The sequence below is a fragment of the Giraffa tippelskirchi genome, chromosome 11, assembly GCF_054371585.1.
Source record: "Giraffa tippelskirchi isolate mGirTip1 chromosome 11, T2T-mGirTip1v1.2.pri, whole genome shotgun sequence".
Classification (NCBI taxonomy): Eukaryota; Metazoa; Chordata; class Mammalia; order Artiodactyla; family Giraffidae; genus Giraffa; species Giraffa tippelskirchi.
Genome location: NC_137285.1, coordinates 59560543 through 59579487, shown reverse-complemented (window position 1 = coordinate 59579487; position 18945 = coordinate 59560543). Strand labels below are relative to the sequence as shown.

General features: G+C 37.1%; 1 protein-coding gene across 31 annotated transcripts in view; it reads left to right on the top strand.

The window, feature by feature from the left end:
• The window catches only part of IQCM (IQ motif containing M), a 589121-nt gene that overhangs the window by 28064 nt on the left and 542112 nt on the right, over positions 1-18945 (top strand). For 16 of the 31 annotated variants that reach the window (XR_014069351.1, XR_014069349.1, XR_014069344.1 and 13 more), the window contains exons 1-2: positions 685-941; positions 2904-3022. The exons of 13 other annotated variants lie outside the window; for them this stretch is intronic. The gene's annotated coding sequence lies outside the window, so the exon portion shown is untranslated. Of the gene's footprint in view, positions 1-684; positions 942-2903; positions 3023-18945 lie in introns of those variants that run through there. 2 more of the 31 variants (XM_081544018.1, XM_081544019.1) reach the window with 1 other exon arrangement.

Below are 18945 nucleotides of genomic sequence, written 5' to 3'. Positions count from 1 at the left end.
TGTCTTCAGACATTGCCAGATGTCCCCAGAGGGACAAAAATCACCCCGGCTGAGGTCCACTATTTGACTCTGATGATGCAATAAAGATAAGAATGATCAATGTCAAGGTATCCATCTTGAAGACATCATAGCATGTGTTTATTAAAATAAGGTGCAGATCACAATGTTTAGTCCATTTACCACTAAGTTCAGTCAAACTGAGCTAAGTCTTTTAAGTTTAAACCAGTCAGAAATGACTGCAATGTTATTTCAGTATCATAAATCTGGCAACCGGACATTTGATAGTTTTGCATTTGATGTTACATTGGAATCCAACATTGAAAATGATCAAAGCTTTTGATGTAATTGAATACTTGGCATTTATAAATACTGAAGTTTTAATCATCATGGACAACAGTAATTTTATACTGTTACTATAACATTAAGTATTTTAAGAAGTAAAGAATGTTCATCCTTCACTCGACTTTTATTGATTCTTTTAAAGATTTAATATCAAAAGTAGAGACTCTTCCGTGAGACATTTATGTTTTCTGTGATTCGTTTTGGTGTTCTTTACAGAGAAGCTTAGCTCTTACTCATATCTGGAGTAGAAAAACTCACCTAAATAAAAGTAATGCGATAGTAACAACCAATGATCATCATCTAGTACATCACAAGGAAATATTCTGATTCTAGAATTCTTTTGGTGTCTAACAAAGATGGGCATATGTGAGAAGGAGGAAATGATCTCATGGTTGCCATGATCTAGAAAACTATTTCAATTATTCATTACTTATTGGAATTGGTATTAAAAATTAAAACAATGTACAATTGGATAATTAAAGATTAAAAAGAAATAAAAGAAGAATATAGGAATTAGATATTATCAAGCAACTGAGATCATTGTAACTTTGGGACACTGAGTTTGTTTCTTGACATTTTATTGGAGCTTAGCCAAAAAGGTAAGTGCTTAAGTAGTATCAGTTGAGTTAAGTAGTATTCATTATCTGTTTTTTAAAAAGACTTCTAAGTTATTCTGTAAGGCACATTTTCGTTTTCGTAGAATATGTCCAAATAACTAAATTTTCTTAGGATTTGATAAAATTTATAGTTTTTTTGCCTAAAGACATTGAGGTATGTAGTCAACAATGTTTGCTGTTTTTCCAGACCGGGGAATGTTATCAGTTAGCTATGAGTTCTATGTCTCATAGGAAGAAAAGCAAGTGGACTCAGAGGAAAATAATTAATGTGGAGGTTACTACTGTACCACACTGTGTATAAAAAGCAATTAAAGCCTTCCTGGTTAATGTCTGATTTTAGATTTTTAGGTAGTGTGGCATCCTCATGCAACTGGAGTTATAACTATATTACATATAGCTTTGATTAGACTTACTTACTTGGGCTACTTAAAAATTGCCATTTGTAAGTTGAAAAACGTTGCCAAATTAAATATATTGAGCACTAATGTTGAGCTGTTATGACTATTGTAGCAGAGACTAGTGCTGCTTTGAGAGCCTTCTTACAAAGAGAAGGTAAAATCAGGCCCTCTTCAGAGAGTAGCACACTATTTTTGTTGCTTTCTTTTAAAAAATCAACTCTATTGCTAAATCATGTTGTTCAAATATAGATTCTTAAAATGTACTTGGACATAAACTTGTTTACTCTCTTGAAATATTTGTGTTGAGTGATGCATGAGAAAAACCTCAGATTTTAACTGTAGTAATATGATTTAGATTCCAAAATGGCAACTAATATGTAGGATTTATATGAACTTTACACATTTTTACTATTGATGGTCTTTGTCCACTGGGTCAAATGCTAATGATAGATCAAAGAAATTATTTAGAGATATTCTTCTTAACTGTTGCTAATGAGATGGAACAGAAATAGATAGTGATTTTTGGGATAATCATTCTGTGTACTTTGTTGATATTTGTGATTTGTTAAGAAAAAAGCTGTCATAGGGTTCTGAAAACATACTAAGAAATATTATCAGTCTATTCTTTTGGAGTGGTTAAGTGTAAAAATGTCACTTTTTTCCATCTTGAGTAATTATCCTATAGACTCAAAATAACTAGGTAATTAGCTTGACAAGGACTGGATTGTTCTTTCAGAACAGCTTATGAATACAATTCTGGTGATAAGAGCTCATCATTTTCTAGAGCTGTTTTCAAAATAGTATAGGTAATTATTTGTTTTCCAGGAGAGGACGTTACAGGCTTCCAACATGATTTCTAATATGGAAATATTAACATAAATTATCATTTTGGAGTGAAATTACTTGATCAGTATCTGATGGAAATTTGCATTTAAGTATTTCCTCTTGGAATGTCTTGCAGTTTTTAAACATAATTTTCTGTATCTAAGAATGTTCATCCTTCAGTGAACTTTTATTGATTCTTTTAAATCTTACATGTTAAAAGTAGGGACTTTCTTCTGTGAGGCATTTTGTGCTTTCTATGATCAATTTTGGTGTTCTTCACAAAGGAGCCTGTACTCTTTCTTGTCTGGAGTAGAAAAGCTCACCTTGATAGAAGTAATGTGATAGTAACAACCAGTGATTATCATCAAGTATATCACAAGGAAATACTCTGATTCTAGAATTCTTCTGGTGTCTAACAAAGACAGGCATATGTGAGAGGAGGACGTGATCACAGGGTTGCCATGGTCTAGAAAACCATTTCAATTATTGATTGCTTATTTGGAATTGGTTTTAAAATTTTAAAACAATGTATAATTAGATAATAAAAGATTGAAAAAGAATAAAAAAAAAGAGTACAGGAATTAGGTTTTATCATGCAACTAAGATCATTATAACTTTGGGACAGGTTTTATTTTGATGAATATTAAAGAATCTAGGGCCTAAGCTCTTTTTGATTTTCTGTATCTTAAGCTCATCAAGAGAGTCTCCTGTTTATTTTTAGAAATGTAAAGGAATCCAGAAGATTTCTTCCAACTGCCTCCTGCTATTCAGGCAACTCCCTCATGAAGCCCTGGATCCCAGCCTGTTCCTAATGAAGTGCAGCTTTCCAGTTCTTGGGAGGTTCGTAATGAAGCTTTGGGTTCTAAATGGGTCAGAACAGATTTTGTACTTCCTCTGGTTGTGAGAATATTCAACAGGCAATCTTGCTAAAGACTCTGGAATAATAATTTTGGCACCTACTGGTTTCTTTGTTTTTCTAAGGAAAGAAGAACATTATTGATGACTAATCAGTGAAAGAGTTCTTTCAAGGTATCCCTTATTGAGAGATTTATCCCTTTGCTCCAGCTCAGTAAAAAGATGATTTAAACAGTATTATTGTAATTTAAATTAAAAAATCTTCTGTTTGGCTCTAGGGATCTGGTACTGTCTAGATTTATTTTCTACTTGAAATTGAACATGTAGAGAAACTGCACCAATGGGTACCTACTTCTTCCTCAAAGCTCAGTTGATCTGGTTAGAGAGTTGCACAAATATTCTTGAACTGTTTGATGACTTTTCTCTCCTATATTTTTTCTTCCTGGAGATCCTGCTTTACAATTGGTGGACCTCCTAGACTGTTCACCTACCTTTCATATCTTTCCTGTCCCTTTTATAAAAAAACTCATTATCCTTTTGATCTATTTTCTGTGAGATATCTCCAATTTTATCTTCTAACTCATATTGATTTCTAAATTTCTTTTATTATGCTTCTTGGTTTCTAAAAGTTCTTTTTGTGGTTGTTCTTATTTGTGGCAGCTTGGTCTCTTGTAATCCTAAATGAGGTATCTTGACGTCTTGCTCTTGTTTTAAAGAAAAGTTTTCTCCTCTCTGAATAAATCTCTGTGTTCTACAAGTTGTATTTTAAATAAGTAGTTGGTTTTGGCCTATCTTCCCTAAATAAAAAGCTGCTTGGGAGCTCAGAGCATTTTAGCAGTGTCAAATTTGAGCTTTACTGTTAGTTATCTAGGTGGGCCATTGAATATTTAAATTAGGCATTTAAACTCCCTAGAGAAAGGCTTCCCTGGTAGCTCAGCTGGTAAAGAATCCGCCTGCAATGCAGGAGACCCCAGTTTGATTCCTGAATTGGGAAGATACCCTGGAGAAGGGATAGGCTACCCACTCTAGTATTCTTGGGCTTCCCTGATGGCTCAGACAATAAAGTAACTACCTGCAACGCAGGAGACGTAGGTTTGATCCCTGGGTTGGGAAGATTACCCCGTAGGAGGGCATGGCAACCCACTGCAGTATTCTTGCCTGGGGAACCCCATGGACAGAGGAGCCTGGCAGGCTACAGTCCATGGGGTCGCAAAGAGTCGGACAGGACTGAGCAGCTAAGCACAGAGAAACATCTTCTGCCTTTTCTGGAAGGACAAGTTCTTGCTGCCAGTCTTCTGACACTAGGAAATGGGATGTGGGGGTAGAAAGAGGGTGTCTCAGCACCTAGCTTCCTATATGTGCAGTTACTCAATCCCTTTGTTTTTTGTAGAGTTACTGTGTCCTTAGTTTCTTGGGATCCTCCGAACTCAAAGACCCTCTGTTTTCCCCTTTTCCAGACTCTTCAGCGGGAGTGGTGGAGATGGAAGCAGGGGCAGGGTGAGGGGCTTAACTCAGGAGAGTAGGGGAAGATATGTAGGTGTTTAACCACTTCTCAAATAGCTCTTACCCAGTCCTCATTTTAGGTTCTCACCTGCCTCCCCCACCTTTCTCCCATTTTAGAGGAACTTATGCTACCAGTTGCAGAGCATTTTGGGGAACCTGTTGTATAGCTAGTTGGGTAGTGGTGGTGTTAGTCTCCCAGTTGTGTCCGACTCTTTGCGACCCCATGGACTCGAACCCACCAGGCTCCTCTGTCTATGGAATTTTCCAGGCAAGAATACTGAAGTGGGATGCCACTTTCTTCTCCAGTGGAGCTAGTTACCTCTTGGCTTTTCCCACTGCCCACTCAAGGTTGAGCTTTCTTGCCTTTGGTAGCTCAGTTACTGCTTGTGTGCCTGCTTTCCATCTTCTAAAACTTAGTTGCCATGTTTCCTTTCCTGTTCTTTCTGTTCTTGTTAAGTTCATGTCTTTTTTTTTTAAAAAAAGACCAGATTAGAATCTTTTGTTCAATACACTATCTTGCTGTGAATAGGGCAAGATATTTAAATGTACCTATTGAAAATGTACCTTTGAATGGGAAGCTTTCAGAAGGCAGACCTTCTACTAACAGTGCACCAGGGTCTACTGTTGAAAGTTTACTTAGCTCTGAAGGATTTATTTTTTGAGCTGTAAAGAAAAATGGATACTGCAACTATGTCTTTCTTGTGTGGAAGGAGTCTATGCAACCACCCATGTAAATTTTTAAAATTAAGACAGAGTAAACTGCAGTGAAGAGGTTGACCAAAGGCTAAGTATGTATTTTAATGCAGTGAAAAAATTTGTCATGGGGCCATGTATAACCTGATATTTCTGCAGAAAGATACCCCAACTCTGAGATATTAATGCATTTGTTTCATAACCAGAGTCAAGTTGTTGATTTTTACAAGTGTTACAATAAAATGTTAGAGGCTTTTAACATGACCGGAGAGGTCTGTGTCATCACCTTGTAGGGGAAGGCGACATTTATAACTAGCCAGAGTGGAAGATCTTTCTTCAGTTTACATCACTCAAACTGGAGGCAAAGTGTAAACAATTCTTTTCCTTGCATTTTATAGCTGGGACAAGACAGAAAAGAGTACACTGTCAATTGAAGCTAAAAGGATGTTATAATTACTTCTAACGTATTTATAAACAATAGAGATACGTTAGTAACTTTAATTATCAATATTATTGCAAAATGTTTAGATAAAATGTAGCTAACTTTTAAGAGAAAACACTATAAATAATACTTGGGGAATAGGAGTTTTTATTGTCACTTGAGGGGTGTGTATGTGTGTATGTGTGTGTGTGTGTGTGTATGATCTGGAAGGCAGGATATATGAGATGAGAGGCTGAATTTTACCATGAAGTTTGTAGAGGCGCACTTATCATAATATTCTCATTTGCATCTTTGTAATACAGGGTTGTATCATATACTTCTGTGGATCATTCCTATCTTCCAATTAAAAGTTAAAAACCTGTGCTGTGCTTAGTCACTCAGTCATGTCTGACTCTGCAACCCCATGGATTGTACCCCACCAGGCTCCTCTGTCCTTGGGGATTCTCCAGGCGAGAATACTGTGGTGGGTTGCCATGCCCTCCTCCAGGGGATCTTCCCAACCCAGGGACGGAACCCAGGTCTCCCACATTGCAGGCAGATTCTTTACCAACTGAGCCACCAGGGAAGCCCTAAAAAAAAGTGTCATCAGTCTAAAAAGAGTATCTGTAGGGTCTTTTCCACATGACAGGGGATATTACCTTTGTCATAGTGATATCTATTGTTTAAGGATGGTTCTTGGGAATTTGACTCCAAGTTAAAAGAAGCATTTGTATTTCTCAATTCACCCAAAGGAGTAATAAACCATACTTCAATTTCTGAAGTCTGTTTCAAAGTCAAATGCTCTCCTCTGAGAGTACTTTGCTGTTCACTTATACAACTGGAAAAGGGCATTTCAGTCAATGCTTTATTCTCCAAGTCAGGAGCTAAGGGCGAATAGGTAGCCAACAACAGGAATAGTTTAAGGACCCTCACAAGGTTTTGTATCAAAACATATCTCTCTGAGAGAAGCCTGTATATTTCTCACTACTTTTATAAACTGTTTCAAATTTTGCATATTATAGATTTACTTAGATTACAGTGTCCTCTTTTATTTTTTTTTAATAAATTTATTTATTTATTTTAGTTGGGGGCTAATTACTTTACAATATTGTAATAGTTTTTGCCAGACATTGACATGAATCAGCCATGGGTTTACATGTGTTCCCCTTCCTGGACCCCCCACCCACCTCCCTCCCCATCCCATCCCTCTGGGTCATCCCATTGCCCCGGCCCTGAGCATTTGTCTCATGCATCGAACATGGAATGGTGTTCTGTTTCACATATGATAATATACATGTTTCAATGCTATTCTCCCAGAACATCCCACCCTCACCTTCTCCCTCAGAGTCCATAAGACTGTTCTATGCATCTGTGTCTCTTATTCTGTCTCGCATATAGGGTTATCATTACCATCTTTCAAATTCCATATATATGCATTAGTATACTGTATTGGTGTTTTTCTTTCTGGCTTATTTCACTCTGTATAATGGGCTGCAGTTTCATCCATCTCAATAGAACCGATTCAAATGTATTTTTTTTAATGGCTGAGTAATATTCCATTGTGTATATGTACCACAGCATCCTTATCCATTCATCTGCTGATGGACATCTAGGTTGCTTCCATGTCCTGGCTATTGTAAACAGTGCTGCGATGAACATTGGGGTACACGCGTCTCTTTCATTTCTGGTTTTCTCGGTGTGTATGCCCAGCAGTGGGATTGCTGGGTCATATGGCAGTTCTATTCCCAGTTTTTTAAGGAATCTCCACACTGTTCTCCATAGTGGCTGTTCTGGTTTGCATTCCCACCAACAGTGTAAGAGGGTTCTCTTTTCTCCACACCCTCTCCAGCATTTATTGCTTGTAGACTTTTGGATAGCAGCCATTCTGACTGGTGTGAAATGATACCTCATTGTGGTACAGTGTCCTCTTTTAAAATAAAAATATCCCAGGGAGGGTTGAGTAGTCTGTTAATCAATCATTCACAATCTAATGTGGCTTAGTTTAGTTAAATTGCTTTTCTCTAGTTAATGGAAGTTTTGATGGGGGTCAGGAAGAGAGAAAAGGGAAGTAACTTATTCCCTGGAGTTCTTAAGTGTAAGCTAAGGCTGAGCAGAGGACATTGGAGTGGGCTCACTTTTGACATCCAAATGACAGTGTGAGGTCACTGGATATTTGGGATTGGGAAGATGAGACGCAGGTGCTAGGAGATGAGTGAAGAAAGAGGAGTGGGAAAATGGCAAAGACAAACTTTCAACTTTGAAATATTGTGGGCCAGTTCTTTTTCTATAAGAAAGGCCTTTAAGTCAATGGTATTGGGCACTCTGGAGAAATGGTTTTGTATTTTTGTCTTAAATTTGTGTTATGTTTTGTGTAATATATATCTTAATATATGGGAAAGAAAATATAGACCTTAAAAACAGACAAGCTGTATTCATAAAATGCCATAAAACACTTACAGTGCTGTTATATTTTATTCATTAAACAATTGCTTAATGTTTAAACAATTAAACAAACGTTTAATTCAATTAAACATTATTCATTAAACTTCCATTAACTGGAGGAAAGCAATTTAATTAAACTATTTATATTTTAAACTTCAGGGAATAAATAATCAGGGTTATAAGACTATTGTCAAAAGCAGAGAGGAGGTCTCAGAATTATTCAGTAAAGCAATTTTGCAACTCTATTGGTTGAAAAAATATTTCTTTCAGATACATATTTTTTTAGGTTTGCTACATGGCAGGGATAGTGTAATGTAGTTGTGTCCTTGGTAGGCTTGGAAAATATTTTAGCTTAAGCAGGTGTTTGTTTTTTTTTTTAATCTTTCTCTAAATTGTAACGCCTTTGAAATATAATCTACTTATTTTAGGAATTGTTAGACTTGTTCTTCTTATAGAACAGCATATGTGAGTAGAAAAGCAAGCTAACATATTTTTGGTCAATCACACCCATGGAAAACTGAAAGCCACGTTAGAGTCCAGACACCACCTACCATTTTAGAGCTTTTAACCTTATAATGTAATAACCTATAATATTATAACCTATAACCTGTAATTACACAGATATATTACTTGTGAGGAAATAAACGATCTCATTTGTACCAGTTTAGAAAAAAATCAAATCTGAAAAGTCAGAAGCTACGGCTTCATATCTTGTAGCTAGGATGACCATATCATGTATCATTGAATCCAAATTGAGATAAGTTTTGGAATGAAAGGTGATGTTCTAAATAATTAAAATGTTGTCCATCTGTCCTTATTTATGCCCAGTTTAAATTTAGCCATTCTGACCTCTCTTTAGTTTCAGTTCTGTTTTCTTCTACAGTATGCAATCTGAGTTTAAGTCTGTCCAATGAATTTTAAAATTTCAGATAATTATATTTTTCAGTTTTAGGATTTTCTTTAGTTTTTTTTTTTAGAGTTTCCATTTATTTCCTGAATACTCTTATCTTTTCAACCATTATATCTTGCTTCAGCTGTATATATATTCTCCTGATTACGAGTTTCTTGTCTCTGCAGATTTTGACTTCCAAGACATTGGTCCCTGGTGCCAGAAAGGTTGGGGCCCACTGTATATAAACAAAGTACATAAAGTATATAAAACTATATAAAGCAATGGTCCCCAACCATTTTGGCACCAGGGACCGATTTCATGGAAGACAATTTTTCCACGGACTGGGGGATGAGGGCTGATGTTGGGATGATTCTCATAAGGAGCAGGCAACCTAGATAGGTCCCTCACATGCGCAGTTCACAGTAGCGCTCATGCTCCTCAGAGAATCTAATGCTGCCACTGATCTGACAGGAGGTGGAGCTCAGTGGTGGGGAGTGGTGGGGAGTGGCTGGAGATACAACCAAAGCTTCACTGGCTCACCTGCTGCTCACCTCCTGCTGTGTGGCCCGGTTCCTAACAGGCCACAGATTGCTAGTGCTCTGGGGCCAGTAGCCTCAGTTGGGGACCCCTGTACCAAAGAACAATAAAGGCTGGAATATCTACATCTATATCTACCTTACCTTTTTGTTATCTTTTTCTTCTTACTCTATGATTTTTTGACTTTATTTTATAGTTCTTCCATTGAATTTTAATTTTAATAATTAATACTTTTAATTTCCCTGAAAATCTTGTTATCTAATCACTGCCCTCCAACCCAGGCACCCGTTTTTATTATATGGCTGGAATATTTCTTAGACTTTCTCTTGTGCTATTGATTTTTCTCAAATGCCTGGTGATGCATGTTATTGGGGAAGTGTGATGCTCATAACTTGTGGGCACTGCTTTTTGTGGTTATTTTTTTACCTCTGTTTCCCACGAAGGAAAGAGTTAAACTGTATGTACTTGAGTAGGCATGATAACTGGTAAATACATGTGCACTGAACTTAAGATATGTACTGTATAATTGACAGTCTGGTGTTGTCCATTGGAGTCTTGCCCTTCCAAGAAAAATCATTTAAATTCTTGGCAATGGGCTCTGTCACATGGCATTTCTGCCAGTTGTCTGAAAGTGTTAAGTGGGAGAGATTTGTTCAGCTGTTCGGTGACCAGTCCTTTATTCAAGTACCTTCAGTATTGTTGTACAACCTACACTTGTCTTCTAGGCCTCCAGCTTGTGTTAGAACCTTTTTGGAGTTCTCTCTTGGGTGAAGCAGACCTATCTTCTGTGCAGCCCTTATCTGCTCCCAGGCTCTGTCTTCACAGAGTCACTACAGTAATCCTATCAGTGTCCTGTCTTCTCTAAATCCATTAAACATTGTAGACCACTTAGAGTTTACAGTCCACTAGCTGTCCTACCTCACTTGCTTTTTGTTTTTATATTCCCATTTCTACATTTTGAGGTTCATTTCAGTGTGTTTTGAAAGGAGAAAGGTAATTGTGCTTAGGTTGCCACCTTGCCTCAGTAATAGCATGTAGTTTGAATGTTACTTTGCTATTTAAATATTTAGGCATTTGCCTTGTTTTTTTGTTTTTAAAAAGTTTTAGGGGCATTGAAAGTAGGTTTAGGTGTTTTATAGATATTCCCCATCATTTATCCTTATAGCTTCTGTCAGTAACTGGATATTTCATAGACCTAGTAAATATCTATTGAATGACTAATTCTTAAAGCCCACTAGCATGAAACCATAAGTATTACAACAGAGCTTGTGAAAGTTTTGTTGTGACAAATTTGTGTTTGGGCAAAGGTAGAAAAACTAAAAACCAACTTACTGAGTCCATATTTTAAAAAAAATATATATATATATTTATACTTTGAATGAATTTTACTTAAATAGCCTTTAGTTTTGTCTGGTTTTATAGTTATGAAGCAGGAAAGGACAGGAGTGAAACTAGAAGCTGCTGAAGTTAGAGGAAAGGGGCACCAGGAGGAGTGGAGGGAAAGAACTGACAACTGGTGGGGAGAGACGTGCCTGATTGTAAGAAGTGAAAAAGGCAAACACGTGTCTCTTGCCTCTCACTCCCGTTGGGTACGGAAAAAGCTTTGTGTAGCTCTGACCCTGAACACTTTATAGCCCAAAACTACAAAAGAAAAACACATTTGAGTTTCTCTTGATGATCTTGGAGATCAATGCTGTGGATTCATTAGTTTTCTTCAATCAGAGGGTAACTATCTACTTTTTATACCGGTGGAGTGTTTATGTGAACTTGTAAGGAAATGCAAAGCTCTCTTGACACTTCTTAATTAGGCTGAAATTCCATCAAGGGATTTGTGTTGACCTCATAAAGAAGGAAGGTGAAATTTAATTTTCCCAAGTCACAGGTGCCCAGTCAAAGGCACAAACAATTTATCTTTTCCGGATAGCCCACTGCATGTGCACACTGCACCAGTGCTTGGCTGCATGGGCCCCAGTGTAGAGCCTGCGTTTATATCGTCGTCTAAACCCTCTGGAAACAGTGACAGACTTTATTTTTTTGGGCTCCAAAATCACTGCAGATGGTGACTGCAGCCGTGAAATTAAAAGACGCTTGCTCCTTGGAAGAAAAATATGACCAACCTAGACAGCATACTGAAAAACAGAGATATTACTTTGCCGGCAAAGGTCTGTCTAGTCAAGGCTATGGTTTTTCCAGTGGTCATGTATGGATGTGAGAGTTGGACTATAAGGAAAGCTGAGCGCCAAAGAATTGATGCTTTTGAACTGTGGTGTTGGAGAAGACTCTTGAAAGTCCCTTGGACTGCAAGGAGATCCAACCAGTCCATCCTAAAGGAGATCAGTCCTGGGTGTTCGTTGGAAGGACTGATGTTGAAGCTGAAACTCCAATACTTTGGCCATCTGATGTGAAGAGCTGACTCGTTTGAAAAGACCCTGATGCTGGGAAAGATTGAAGGCGGGAGGAGAAGGGCATGACAGAGGAAGAGATGGTTGGATGGCATCACCGACTCAACGGACATGAGTTTGAGTAAACTCCGGGAGTTGATGATGGACAGGGAGGCCTGGTGTGCTGCAGTCCATGGGGTCACAAAGAGTCGGACACGACTGAGTGACTGACCTGAATTGAAACCTTCTGAAAGCCTGGGTGCCCCTGAAAACTTTGGGGAACACTCAGGTGCATTACTGCCTGATTCATTATAATATCACAGCATGATCTCTATTTTTCATGATTTGATTGTTTTCTTGTTTAATTTCTGGACATGATCTAATAAAATGAAAACAGTAAATGCCACAGCCAACTATGTCTTTTGCTTTTAAATACACTGAATACTACTAACAATAGAAGAAGGTAAGCAATGATGTTGCTGCTGCTGCTAAGTCGCGTCAGTCGTGTATGACTCTGTGCAACCCCATAGACGGCAGCCCACCAGGCTCCCCTGTCCCTGGGATTCTCCAGGCAAGAACACTGGAGTGGATTGCCATTTCCTTCTCCATCCAATGAATGAAAGTGAAAAGTGAAAGTGAAGTCGCTCAGTCATGTCTGACTCTTCACGACCCCATGGACTGCAGCCTACCAGGCTCCTCCGTCCATGGGATTTTCCAGGCAAGAGTACTGGAGTGGGTTGCCATTGTCTTCTCCAATCAATGATGGGTCGAAGTCAAAAGTAGAGACTACTGACATATTAGAATTTTCTGTTGTTTGAAAATCACCTGTGATGCATTTTATGAAGACCTGAACAGAAAATATTTATTAAAATCTACTTCCTTCACAAGGCTACTTAACTTTCCAATGATGAATTGGCCCAAAGGTATATAACTCTATGAAAATTGCAGTATGGCTCTTTAAATTACAATACTCTGTAATTAGCATCACATAATACAAAAAGTGCTCCTGTTTAAAATTTTTGTATTTAATTTTATTTAGCTCACTGTAATTGCATAACTAGTCTTATATTATCAAAAGTAAGTTTTAAAATGCATATTGTCATTTTTACATATGATAAAATTTTCTCAAGTGGATTAAATACTACTCATCTTTTCACTGAATAATAAATATGAGCTTCCCTCTGATGTGATTAATGCAACTTATACTATCCAGTAGAGGACAGAAATGTTAAATCATTCATAAAAAGTGGCTAAGTGTATCGCATTACCAAACCAGTTCTGCAATTTCCATGGACTTACAGAAAATGTTATTCATCTCTTAGGGAAGACCTTTGGCAGAAAGCTGAGTTTTGGCTGGCATGCTGTTTGTATCAGTTTATTCTCTGGTTAAGTTGTTCTTGAAGTCAGTTGTATACACACTCTCATCATGTGGAATTAAAACAATTTTAGTTCACAACCTGTACTTATTTTTCTATGGGTATTTAACCTTCTGTGTTGAATTTAAGATTTGAGATTCCATTGTGATAGTTTAAATGTGTACTGTTTACAGTACTGACAGTTTCCAAGTAATTGAATGGGATTCTGGAGTTTCATTTCTTGTTCTATTGTAGGCTGTTCCTCTAAACATCCCTGTAGGGTAAAATAAGGACATTATATGAAGTATGGTTATGTTTCCAATGTACATGAACTGTTTAGGATTTTCAGCTATTCAATAGCATGACTGCAGAGTGTACAATTAAAAATTTTTTTCTAGGTAAAAAAGAGGATAATTAGAGTCAATGAAAGAAAGATGGAGAAAAACAGCAAAGACAGCAATGAAGTACGGCCAATAAATAGTGTTACTACAAAAGCTATTTATGTGTAATGAAATATGAAGCATAAAATCTTATTATTAATCCTCTTATTGGAATTTGTAGTGCCTGAATAAAATTATTTATACTTTATATTACTTTGCTTTTTAATTATTGAATGTTTGATTAGGAAAACTATTACACTTTCTAAAATGAAGTTAATGATTTAACATATAAGAGAGTATTGAGGATTATAAATTCATAATATTTGTCTTTATGTTAATATTGAAATGATAAATTTCAAAGATAAAGACCATTAAAATTGGATGATTGAGTCGCTTACCTCAAATCAGTAGACTTTATTAACATAAATGTGTAAGAGCTATATTTGGTGTCTATTTAATTGATACTTGGAGGGAAGTGCATATGTGAGTATGTTTTTCCTTGACAGTGGCCTGACCCCTGGGCTGTTTCACTAGTGAAATTTATAGTTGCTGAGCTGTGCTGTTTCACTGTTGCTTTTGATATTGTATTACAATTTTAGCCTATGTTCTAGGAAGAATTTCATCCTTAATTATTCAGTGACCGTCCCACTTAGTCTTTAATTTATTCCTTAAATTAGGGGCCAGATTATCAGTTTCTAATTGCCCCCAGGAGTTACATGAGCCATTCATTCCACTAACACATAGGGTTTCTTGCATCAGAGAACAAGTTTTATTCAAGTTTATCCTTTGATGGTACCTGATCCATAATAGAGGTTATACTTAAGTGATTTTACTAACAGGACTCTTTAATTAATTCAAAGCATTGCTCACTTTCCCAAATATAATTGTATATTTGAATGGTGGTGGGCCATGAGAAGGAAATGGGCATTTATGTTTGCCTACTATATGATGTTTTAATCTTTACAATTAATCTATGGTATGGTTAGGCTAGATTATTATTATTTCTACTCTAAAAATGAAGAAACTTAAGGTTTAAGAAATTAGATAACCAACTCAAGTCTATATGGGGTTGTAAAACTGGTAGAGTTTGAAGACTTTCTGACTTTCAGAGATGATAAGTGTTAGAAGGTATACTGGTAAGCCACTCTTACCTGCCTGGATGGGGAAAGCATGGGACCAGGAGAGTCTGGGAATAGGTAATAGTTGTAACATGAGGACAGTGATGATGCCTGTATGCATGGCACCTAGCGCAATGTGTAGAAACTCTTGGGTGCTCAATAAAATCTTATTGAAAGAAAGAATGAATGAAGTGGAGGTGATCAAGTTTGGGATTATACAGAAAAAGAAACTCAGGAACAGGGAAGCTTTGGAACTGCAGTACCGTTGGGGTGTTTATTTTGAGGAATGCAGCAAGAATCCAGTTATTAGGTGAATTCAGGGAACAAAGTCAAGAAGAGGCCAACAATCAAAACATAATTCCTGATCTGGGGTCCTTAAATTCTTCAGGATTATAAATCTTGATGCAGAACTGAGTTTGTATTTGGGGGCATAAGAGGTCTCAGATTTAAGAATTAGAAGGATGAAGGAGTGAGCCGTCATAGTAGCAGACCTCTTCCTAAACTGATTATCTGGTTGAATCAGCAAGAGTTGCTTGTTTTTGTTTACTCGTTAATGGCAGTCCACTCCAGTACTATTGCCCCATGGATGGAGCAGCCTTAGTAGGCTACACTCCATGGGGTTGCAAAGAGTTGGATACAACTGAGCGACTTCACTTTGTCTTATTTTACTTCTTGCTTGTACTGCTGCTGCTGCTAAGTCACCTCAGTCGTGTCCGACTCTGTGCGACCCCATAGATGGCAGTCCACCAGGCTCCCCCATCCCTGGGATTCTCCAGGCAAGAACACTGGAGTGGGTTGCCATTTCCTTCTCCAATGCATGAAAGTGAAAAGTGAAAGTGAAGTTGCTCAGTCGTGTCTGACTCTTACCGACCCCATGGACTGTAGCCTACCAGGCTCCGCCGTCCATGGGATTTTCCAGGCAAGAGGACTGGAGTGGGGTGCCATTGCCTTCTCCGTCTTGCTTGTACTAGATACTTTTATATCTCTTGCAAGTTCTACTTATTGGGCTGGTGCAGCATATACATGTGTTTTTACCTCCTTCAGATTAATGTTTAACACAGAATATTTTGTTAGGGAGCCTGGTTTCTTCTGACAGGGTTTATCAGGTGGGGACTCATTAGTCTCTGATGGGTATTTTACCACATGAATTTCAGACAGTCCCCCATGAAATGATATTAGTATCCCATTGTTTTTGCAGAGACCATGGTTTGATCTGTATATAAAAGAACTATTAGCCTTGGATAGTGAACTTCAAAGCTTCTGCTATCAAAATTAAAAAAAAATTTTTTTAGTAAGATTTCTCTGATGTTCCTTAGAACTGCATGTCATCTGTTTTCAGTCCATGTGATTTGGGTATATTTCCAAAGGAGGGTATAACCCACTCCTGACCAGTGAGAATATTGTGATTTGTTCCCAGGTGGCCATGTGGCCCAAGCTGAGGCCTTTGGAGCCAGTGATAATTTACCCACTGACCTTTGCTAAAATTAAAGCAACCGGAGTTTACTGAGCTTTGACCATGTCAGCCTAGAACTGTTGAAACCATCTTTTCACTGAATATGGGGACCTCACTGGGGAGAGAACCAACACAGATCGGGGCTGAGAGATGAAAAAGGAGGAAATGAGTCCTGATGAAATTTTCAAGCCTCTAACCATACCTCAAACCATACCTGAAAGGTTTTACTTTTGACTTTTTAATTGCATGAGCCTATATATTCCCTTTGGTTTAGCTCAGGTTTTACTTTCTGAAATTTTCTACAGAAAGAGATTCAATTTTTTTCACTTATGGAAGGCAAGCAATACAAAATTAGTAAATGGTGAATATTAAACAGTGATAGAGGGTGAAATAAAATTTCATTAGATGCTGAATTATGTATTTTATGAATGATTAAAATAACACTCTATATGTATGGTTAATCTAAGGTAACAAAGGGATAATTGATACAAAGGACCTTATTGTTTTGATGAGGTATTTAAAAATAGTCAATGGCTTTCTACAGTAGAATGTTTTGCTTTTCAGTGAAAAAAGACTTTCCAAGATTCATATGTAATTAAGATGTTTATTTCTTGATCTGAATTTTTGTCTTTTTCTGCAGCACATGATTGATAAATTTGAGCAGATATTTGCCTGAGAAATATAAATGACCAGAAAGTATTTTGACTACTGACTAAAATGCTTATCACTACAGCCAGCTCTTTAATGAAGAAATATAGATACTATACGTTGTGTCACCTTTGTATTTTAATACTAGATATACTAAGGGTATGGGCCCAGCTAAATATACTGAGGACATATGCCAGGTTAGAACTAAGAGCCCACTGACTGCATGGAAATTTTGTCACTGAACTACATAGAGTGTAACAGAAAGACTCAAGGGGTTCATTTGGTTCCCTTCATTTAGTTCCCAGCAGAAAAACTTAAGTAGACTAAAAATATGAAACCACCAGAATCGTCTGCCTCTTTTCACTTCAGCTCCAGTGCATGGTTACATTGAAAAATTTCCTTAGGGGAAATTCAATTGGTAAATTTTGATTTATTCCGGTAGATAAATGACAATATGACAGTGCATATTTTCATTGGTAATTAACACAAACTTATTAGTTATTCAGGAGTTTTGTTTTAAAAAAGTCTAGCTTGGCAACTTAAAATTCATCTTAAAAATGTCTACAGGATCTGAATTTTAATATGAGACACCTGAGAATTTTTTACATTTATTGAATCAGCCTACTGATTTCCTTGTTTAAAAAGTGAAGCCAGAGGATAATCACTCCTAAGGATGTCGTGGGGGATGTGATTTGCATTTTATCTACAGGAACATATTTAAAGAACAATTTAAAATTCTTTAGATACATTTTGAAAGGCATATTTTAGTTATTTAAGTAATGTATGCAAAGCACTTTTGTAAGGAATATAAAATCTTAATGATATAGTAAGACTAATTTGATCACATTGTTCTCTACATTTAATTGACTGCTTTTAAGGTGTCTTTTTTTCTTGTCCTTTGTAGCAATTTTATTTAGCAGGGGGAAAAAAAAACTTTACATACTTTTAGGACAAGTGTAGTCCCTCTGGAAACTAGAATTGTCTTCTCTCTGGTATTAATCTTCAACTCCCTCCATTAGGACAGAAACTCATTCTCTTCTTTAGTGGATGTTGGCCTGATATTGGCTTATCCATTGATGTTTTCTAACAGTTGTTGTTCAGTTGCTAAGTCATGTCCCACTCTTTGCAACCCCACGGATTGCAGCACACCAGCTTCCTCTGTCCTCCACTGTCTCCTGGAGTTTGTTCAAATTCATGTCCATTGAGTCAGTGATGCTGTCTAACCGTCTCATTCTCTGTTGCCCCCTTCTTCTCCTGCCCTCAATCTTTCCCAGCATCAGGGTCTTTCCCTATGAGTCAGCTCTTTGTGTCAGGTGGCTGAAGTACTGGAGCTTCAGCTTTAACACCAGTCTTTCCATCAGTCCTTGAATCTGTAAATTGCTTTGGGTGGTATGGACATTTTAACAACATTAATGCTTCCAACCAATAAATATGCAATGTCTTTTTATTTATTTGTGTCTTCTTTAATGCCTTTCATCAGTGTCTTATAGTTTTTAGTGTACAGATCTTGCATCTCCTTGGTTAAATTTATCCCTTGGTATTTTATTCTTTTTGATGCAACTGTAAATGGAGTTGTTTTTTAATTTCTCTCTCTGGTAGTTTGTTATTAGTGCATAGAAATGCCACAGATTTCTGTATATTGATTTCATATCCTGTGACTTTACTGAATTCATTAGTTAGTTCTGACACTTTTTTGGTGGAGGCTTTAGGTTATCATGTCATCAACAAATAGTGGCAGTTTTCTTTCTTTCTGAAATGGACACCTTTTCTTTCTTTTCCTTTGTTTTCCTTGCCTAATTGCTGTGGTAAGGAGTTCCAGTACTATGTTGAATAAACTTGATGAAAGTGGGCACCCTTGTCTTGTCTCTGATTCTAAAGGAAAAGTGTTCAGCTTTTCACTGTTGAGTATGTTGTTAGCTGTGGGTCTGTCATATATGGCCTTTATCATGTTGAGGTACATTCCCTGTATACCCACCTTGTTGAGAGTTTTTTTTTTAATCTCAAATGCATATTGAATTTTGTCAAATGTTTTTTGCCTCTATTGTGGTGATCATATGATTTATTGGCCTGGTTCTTTGCATGCTT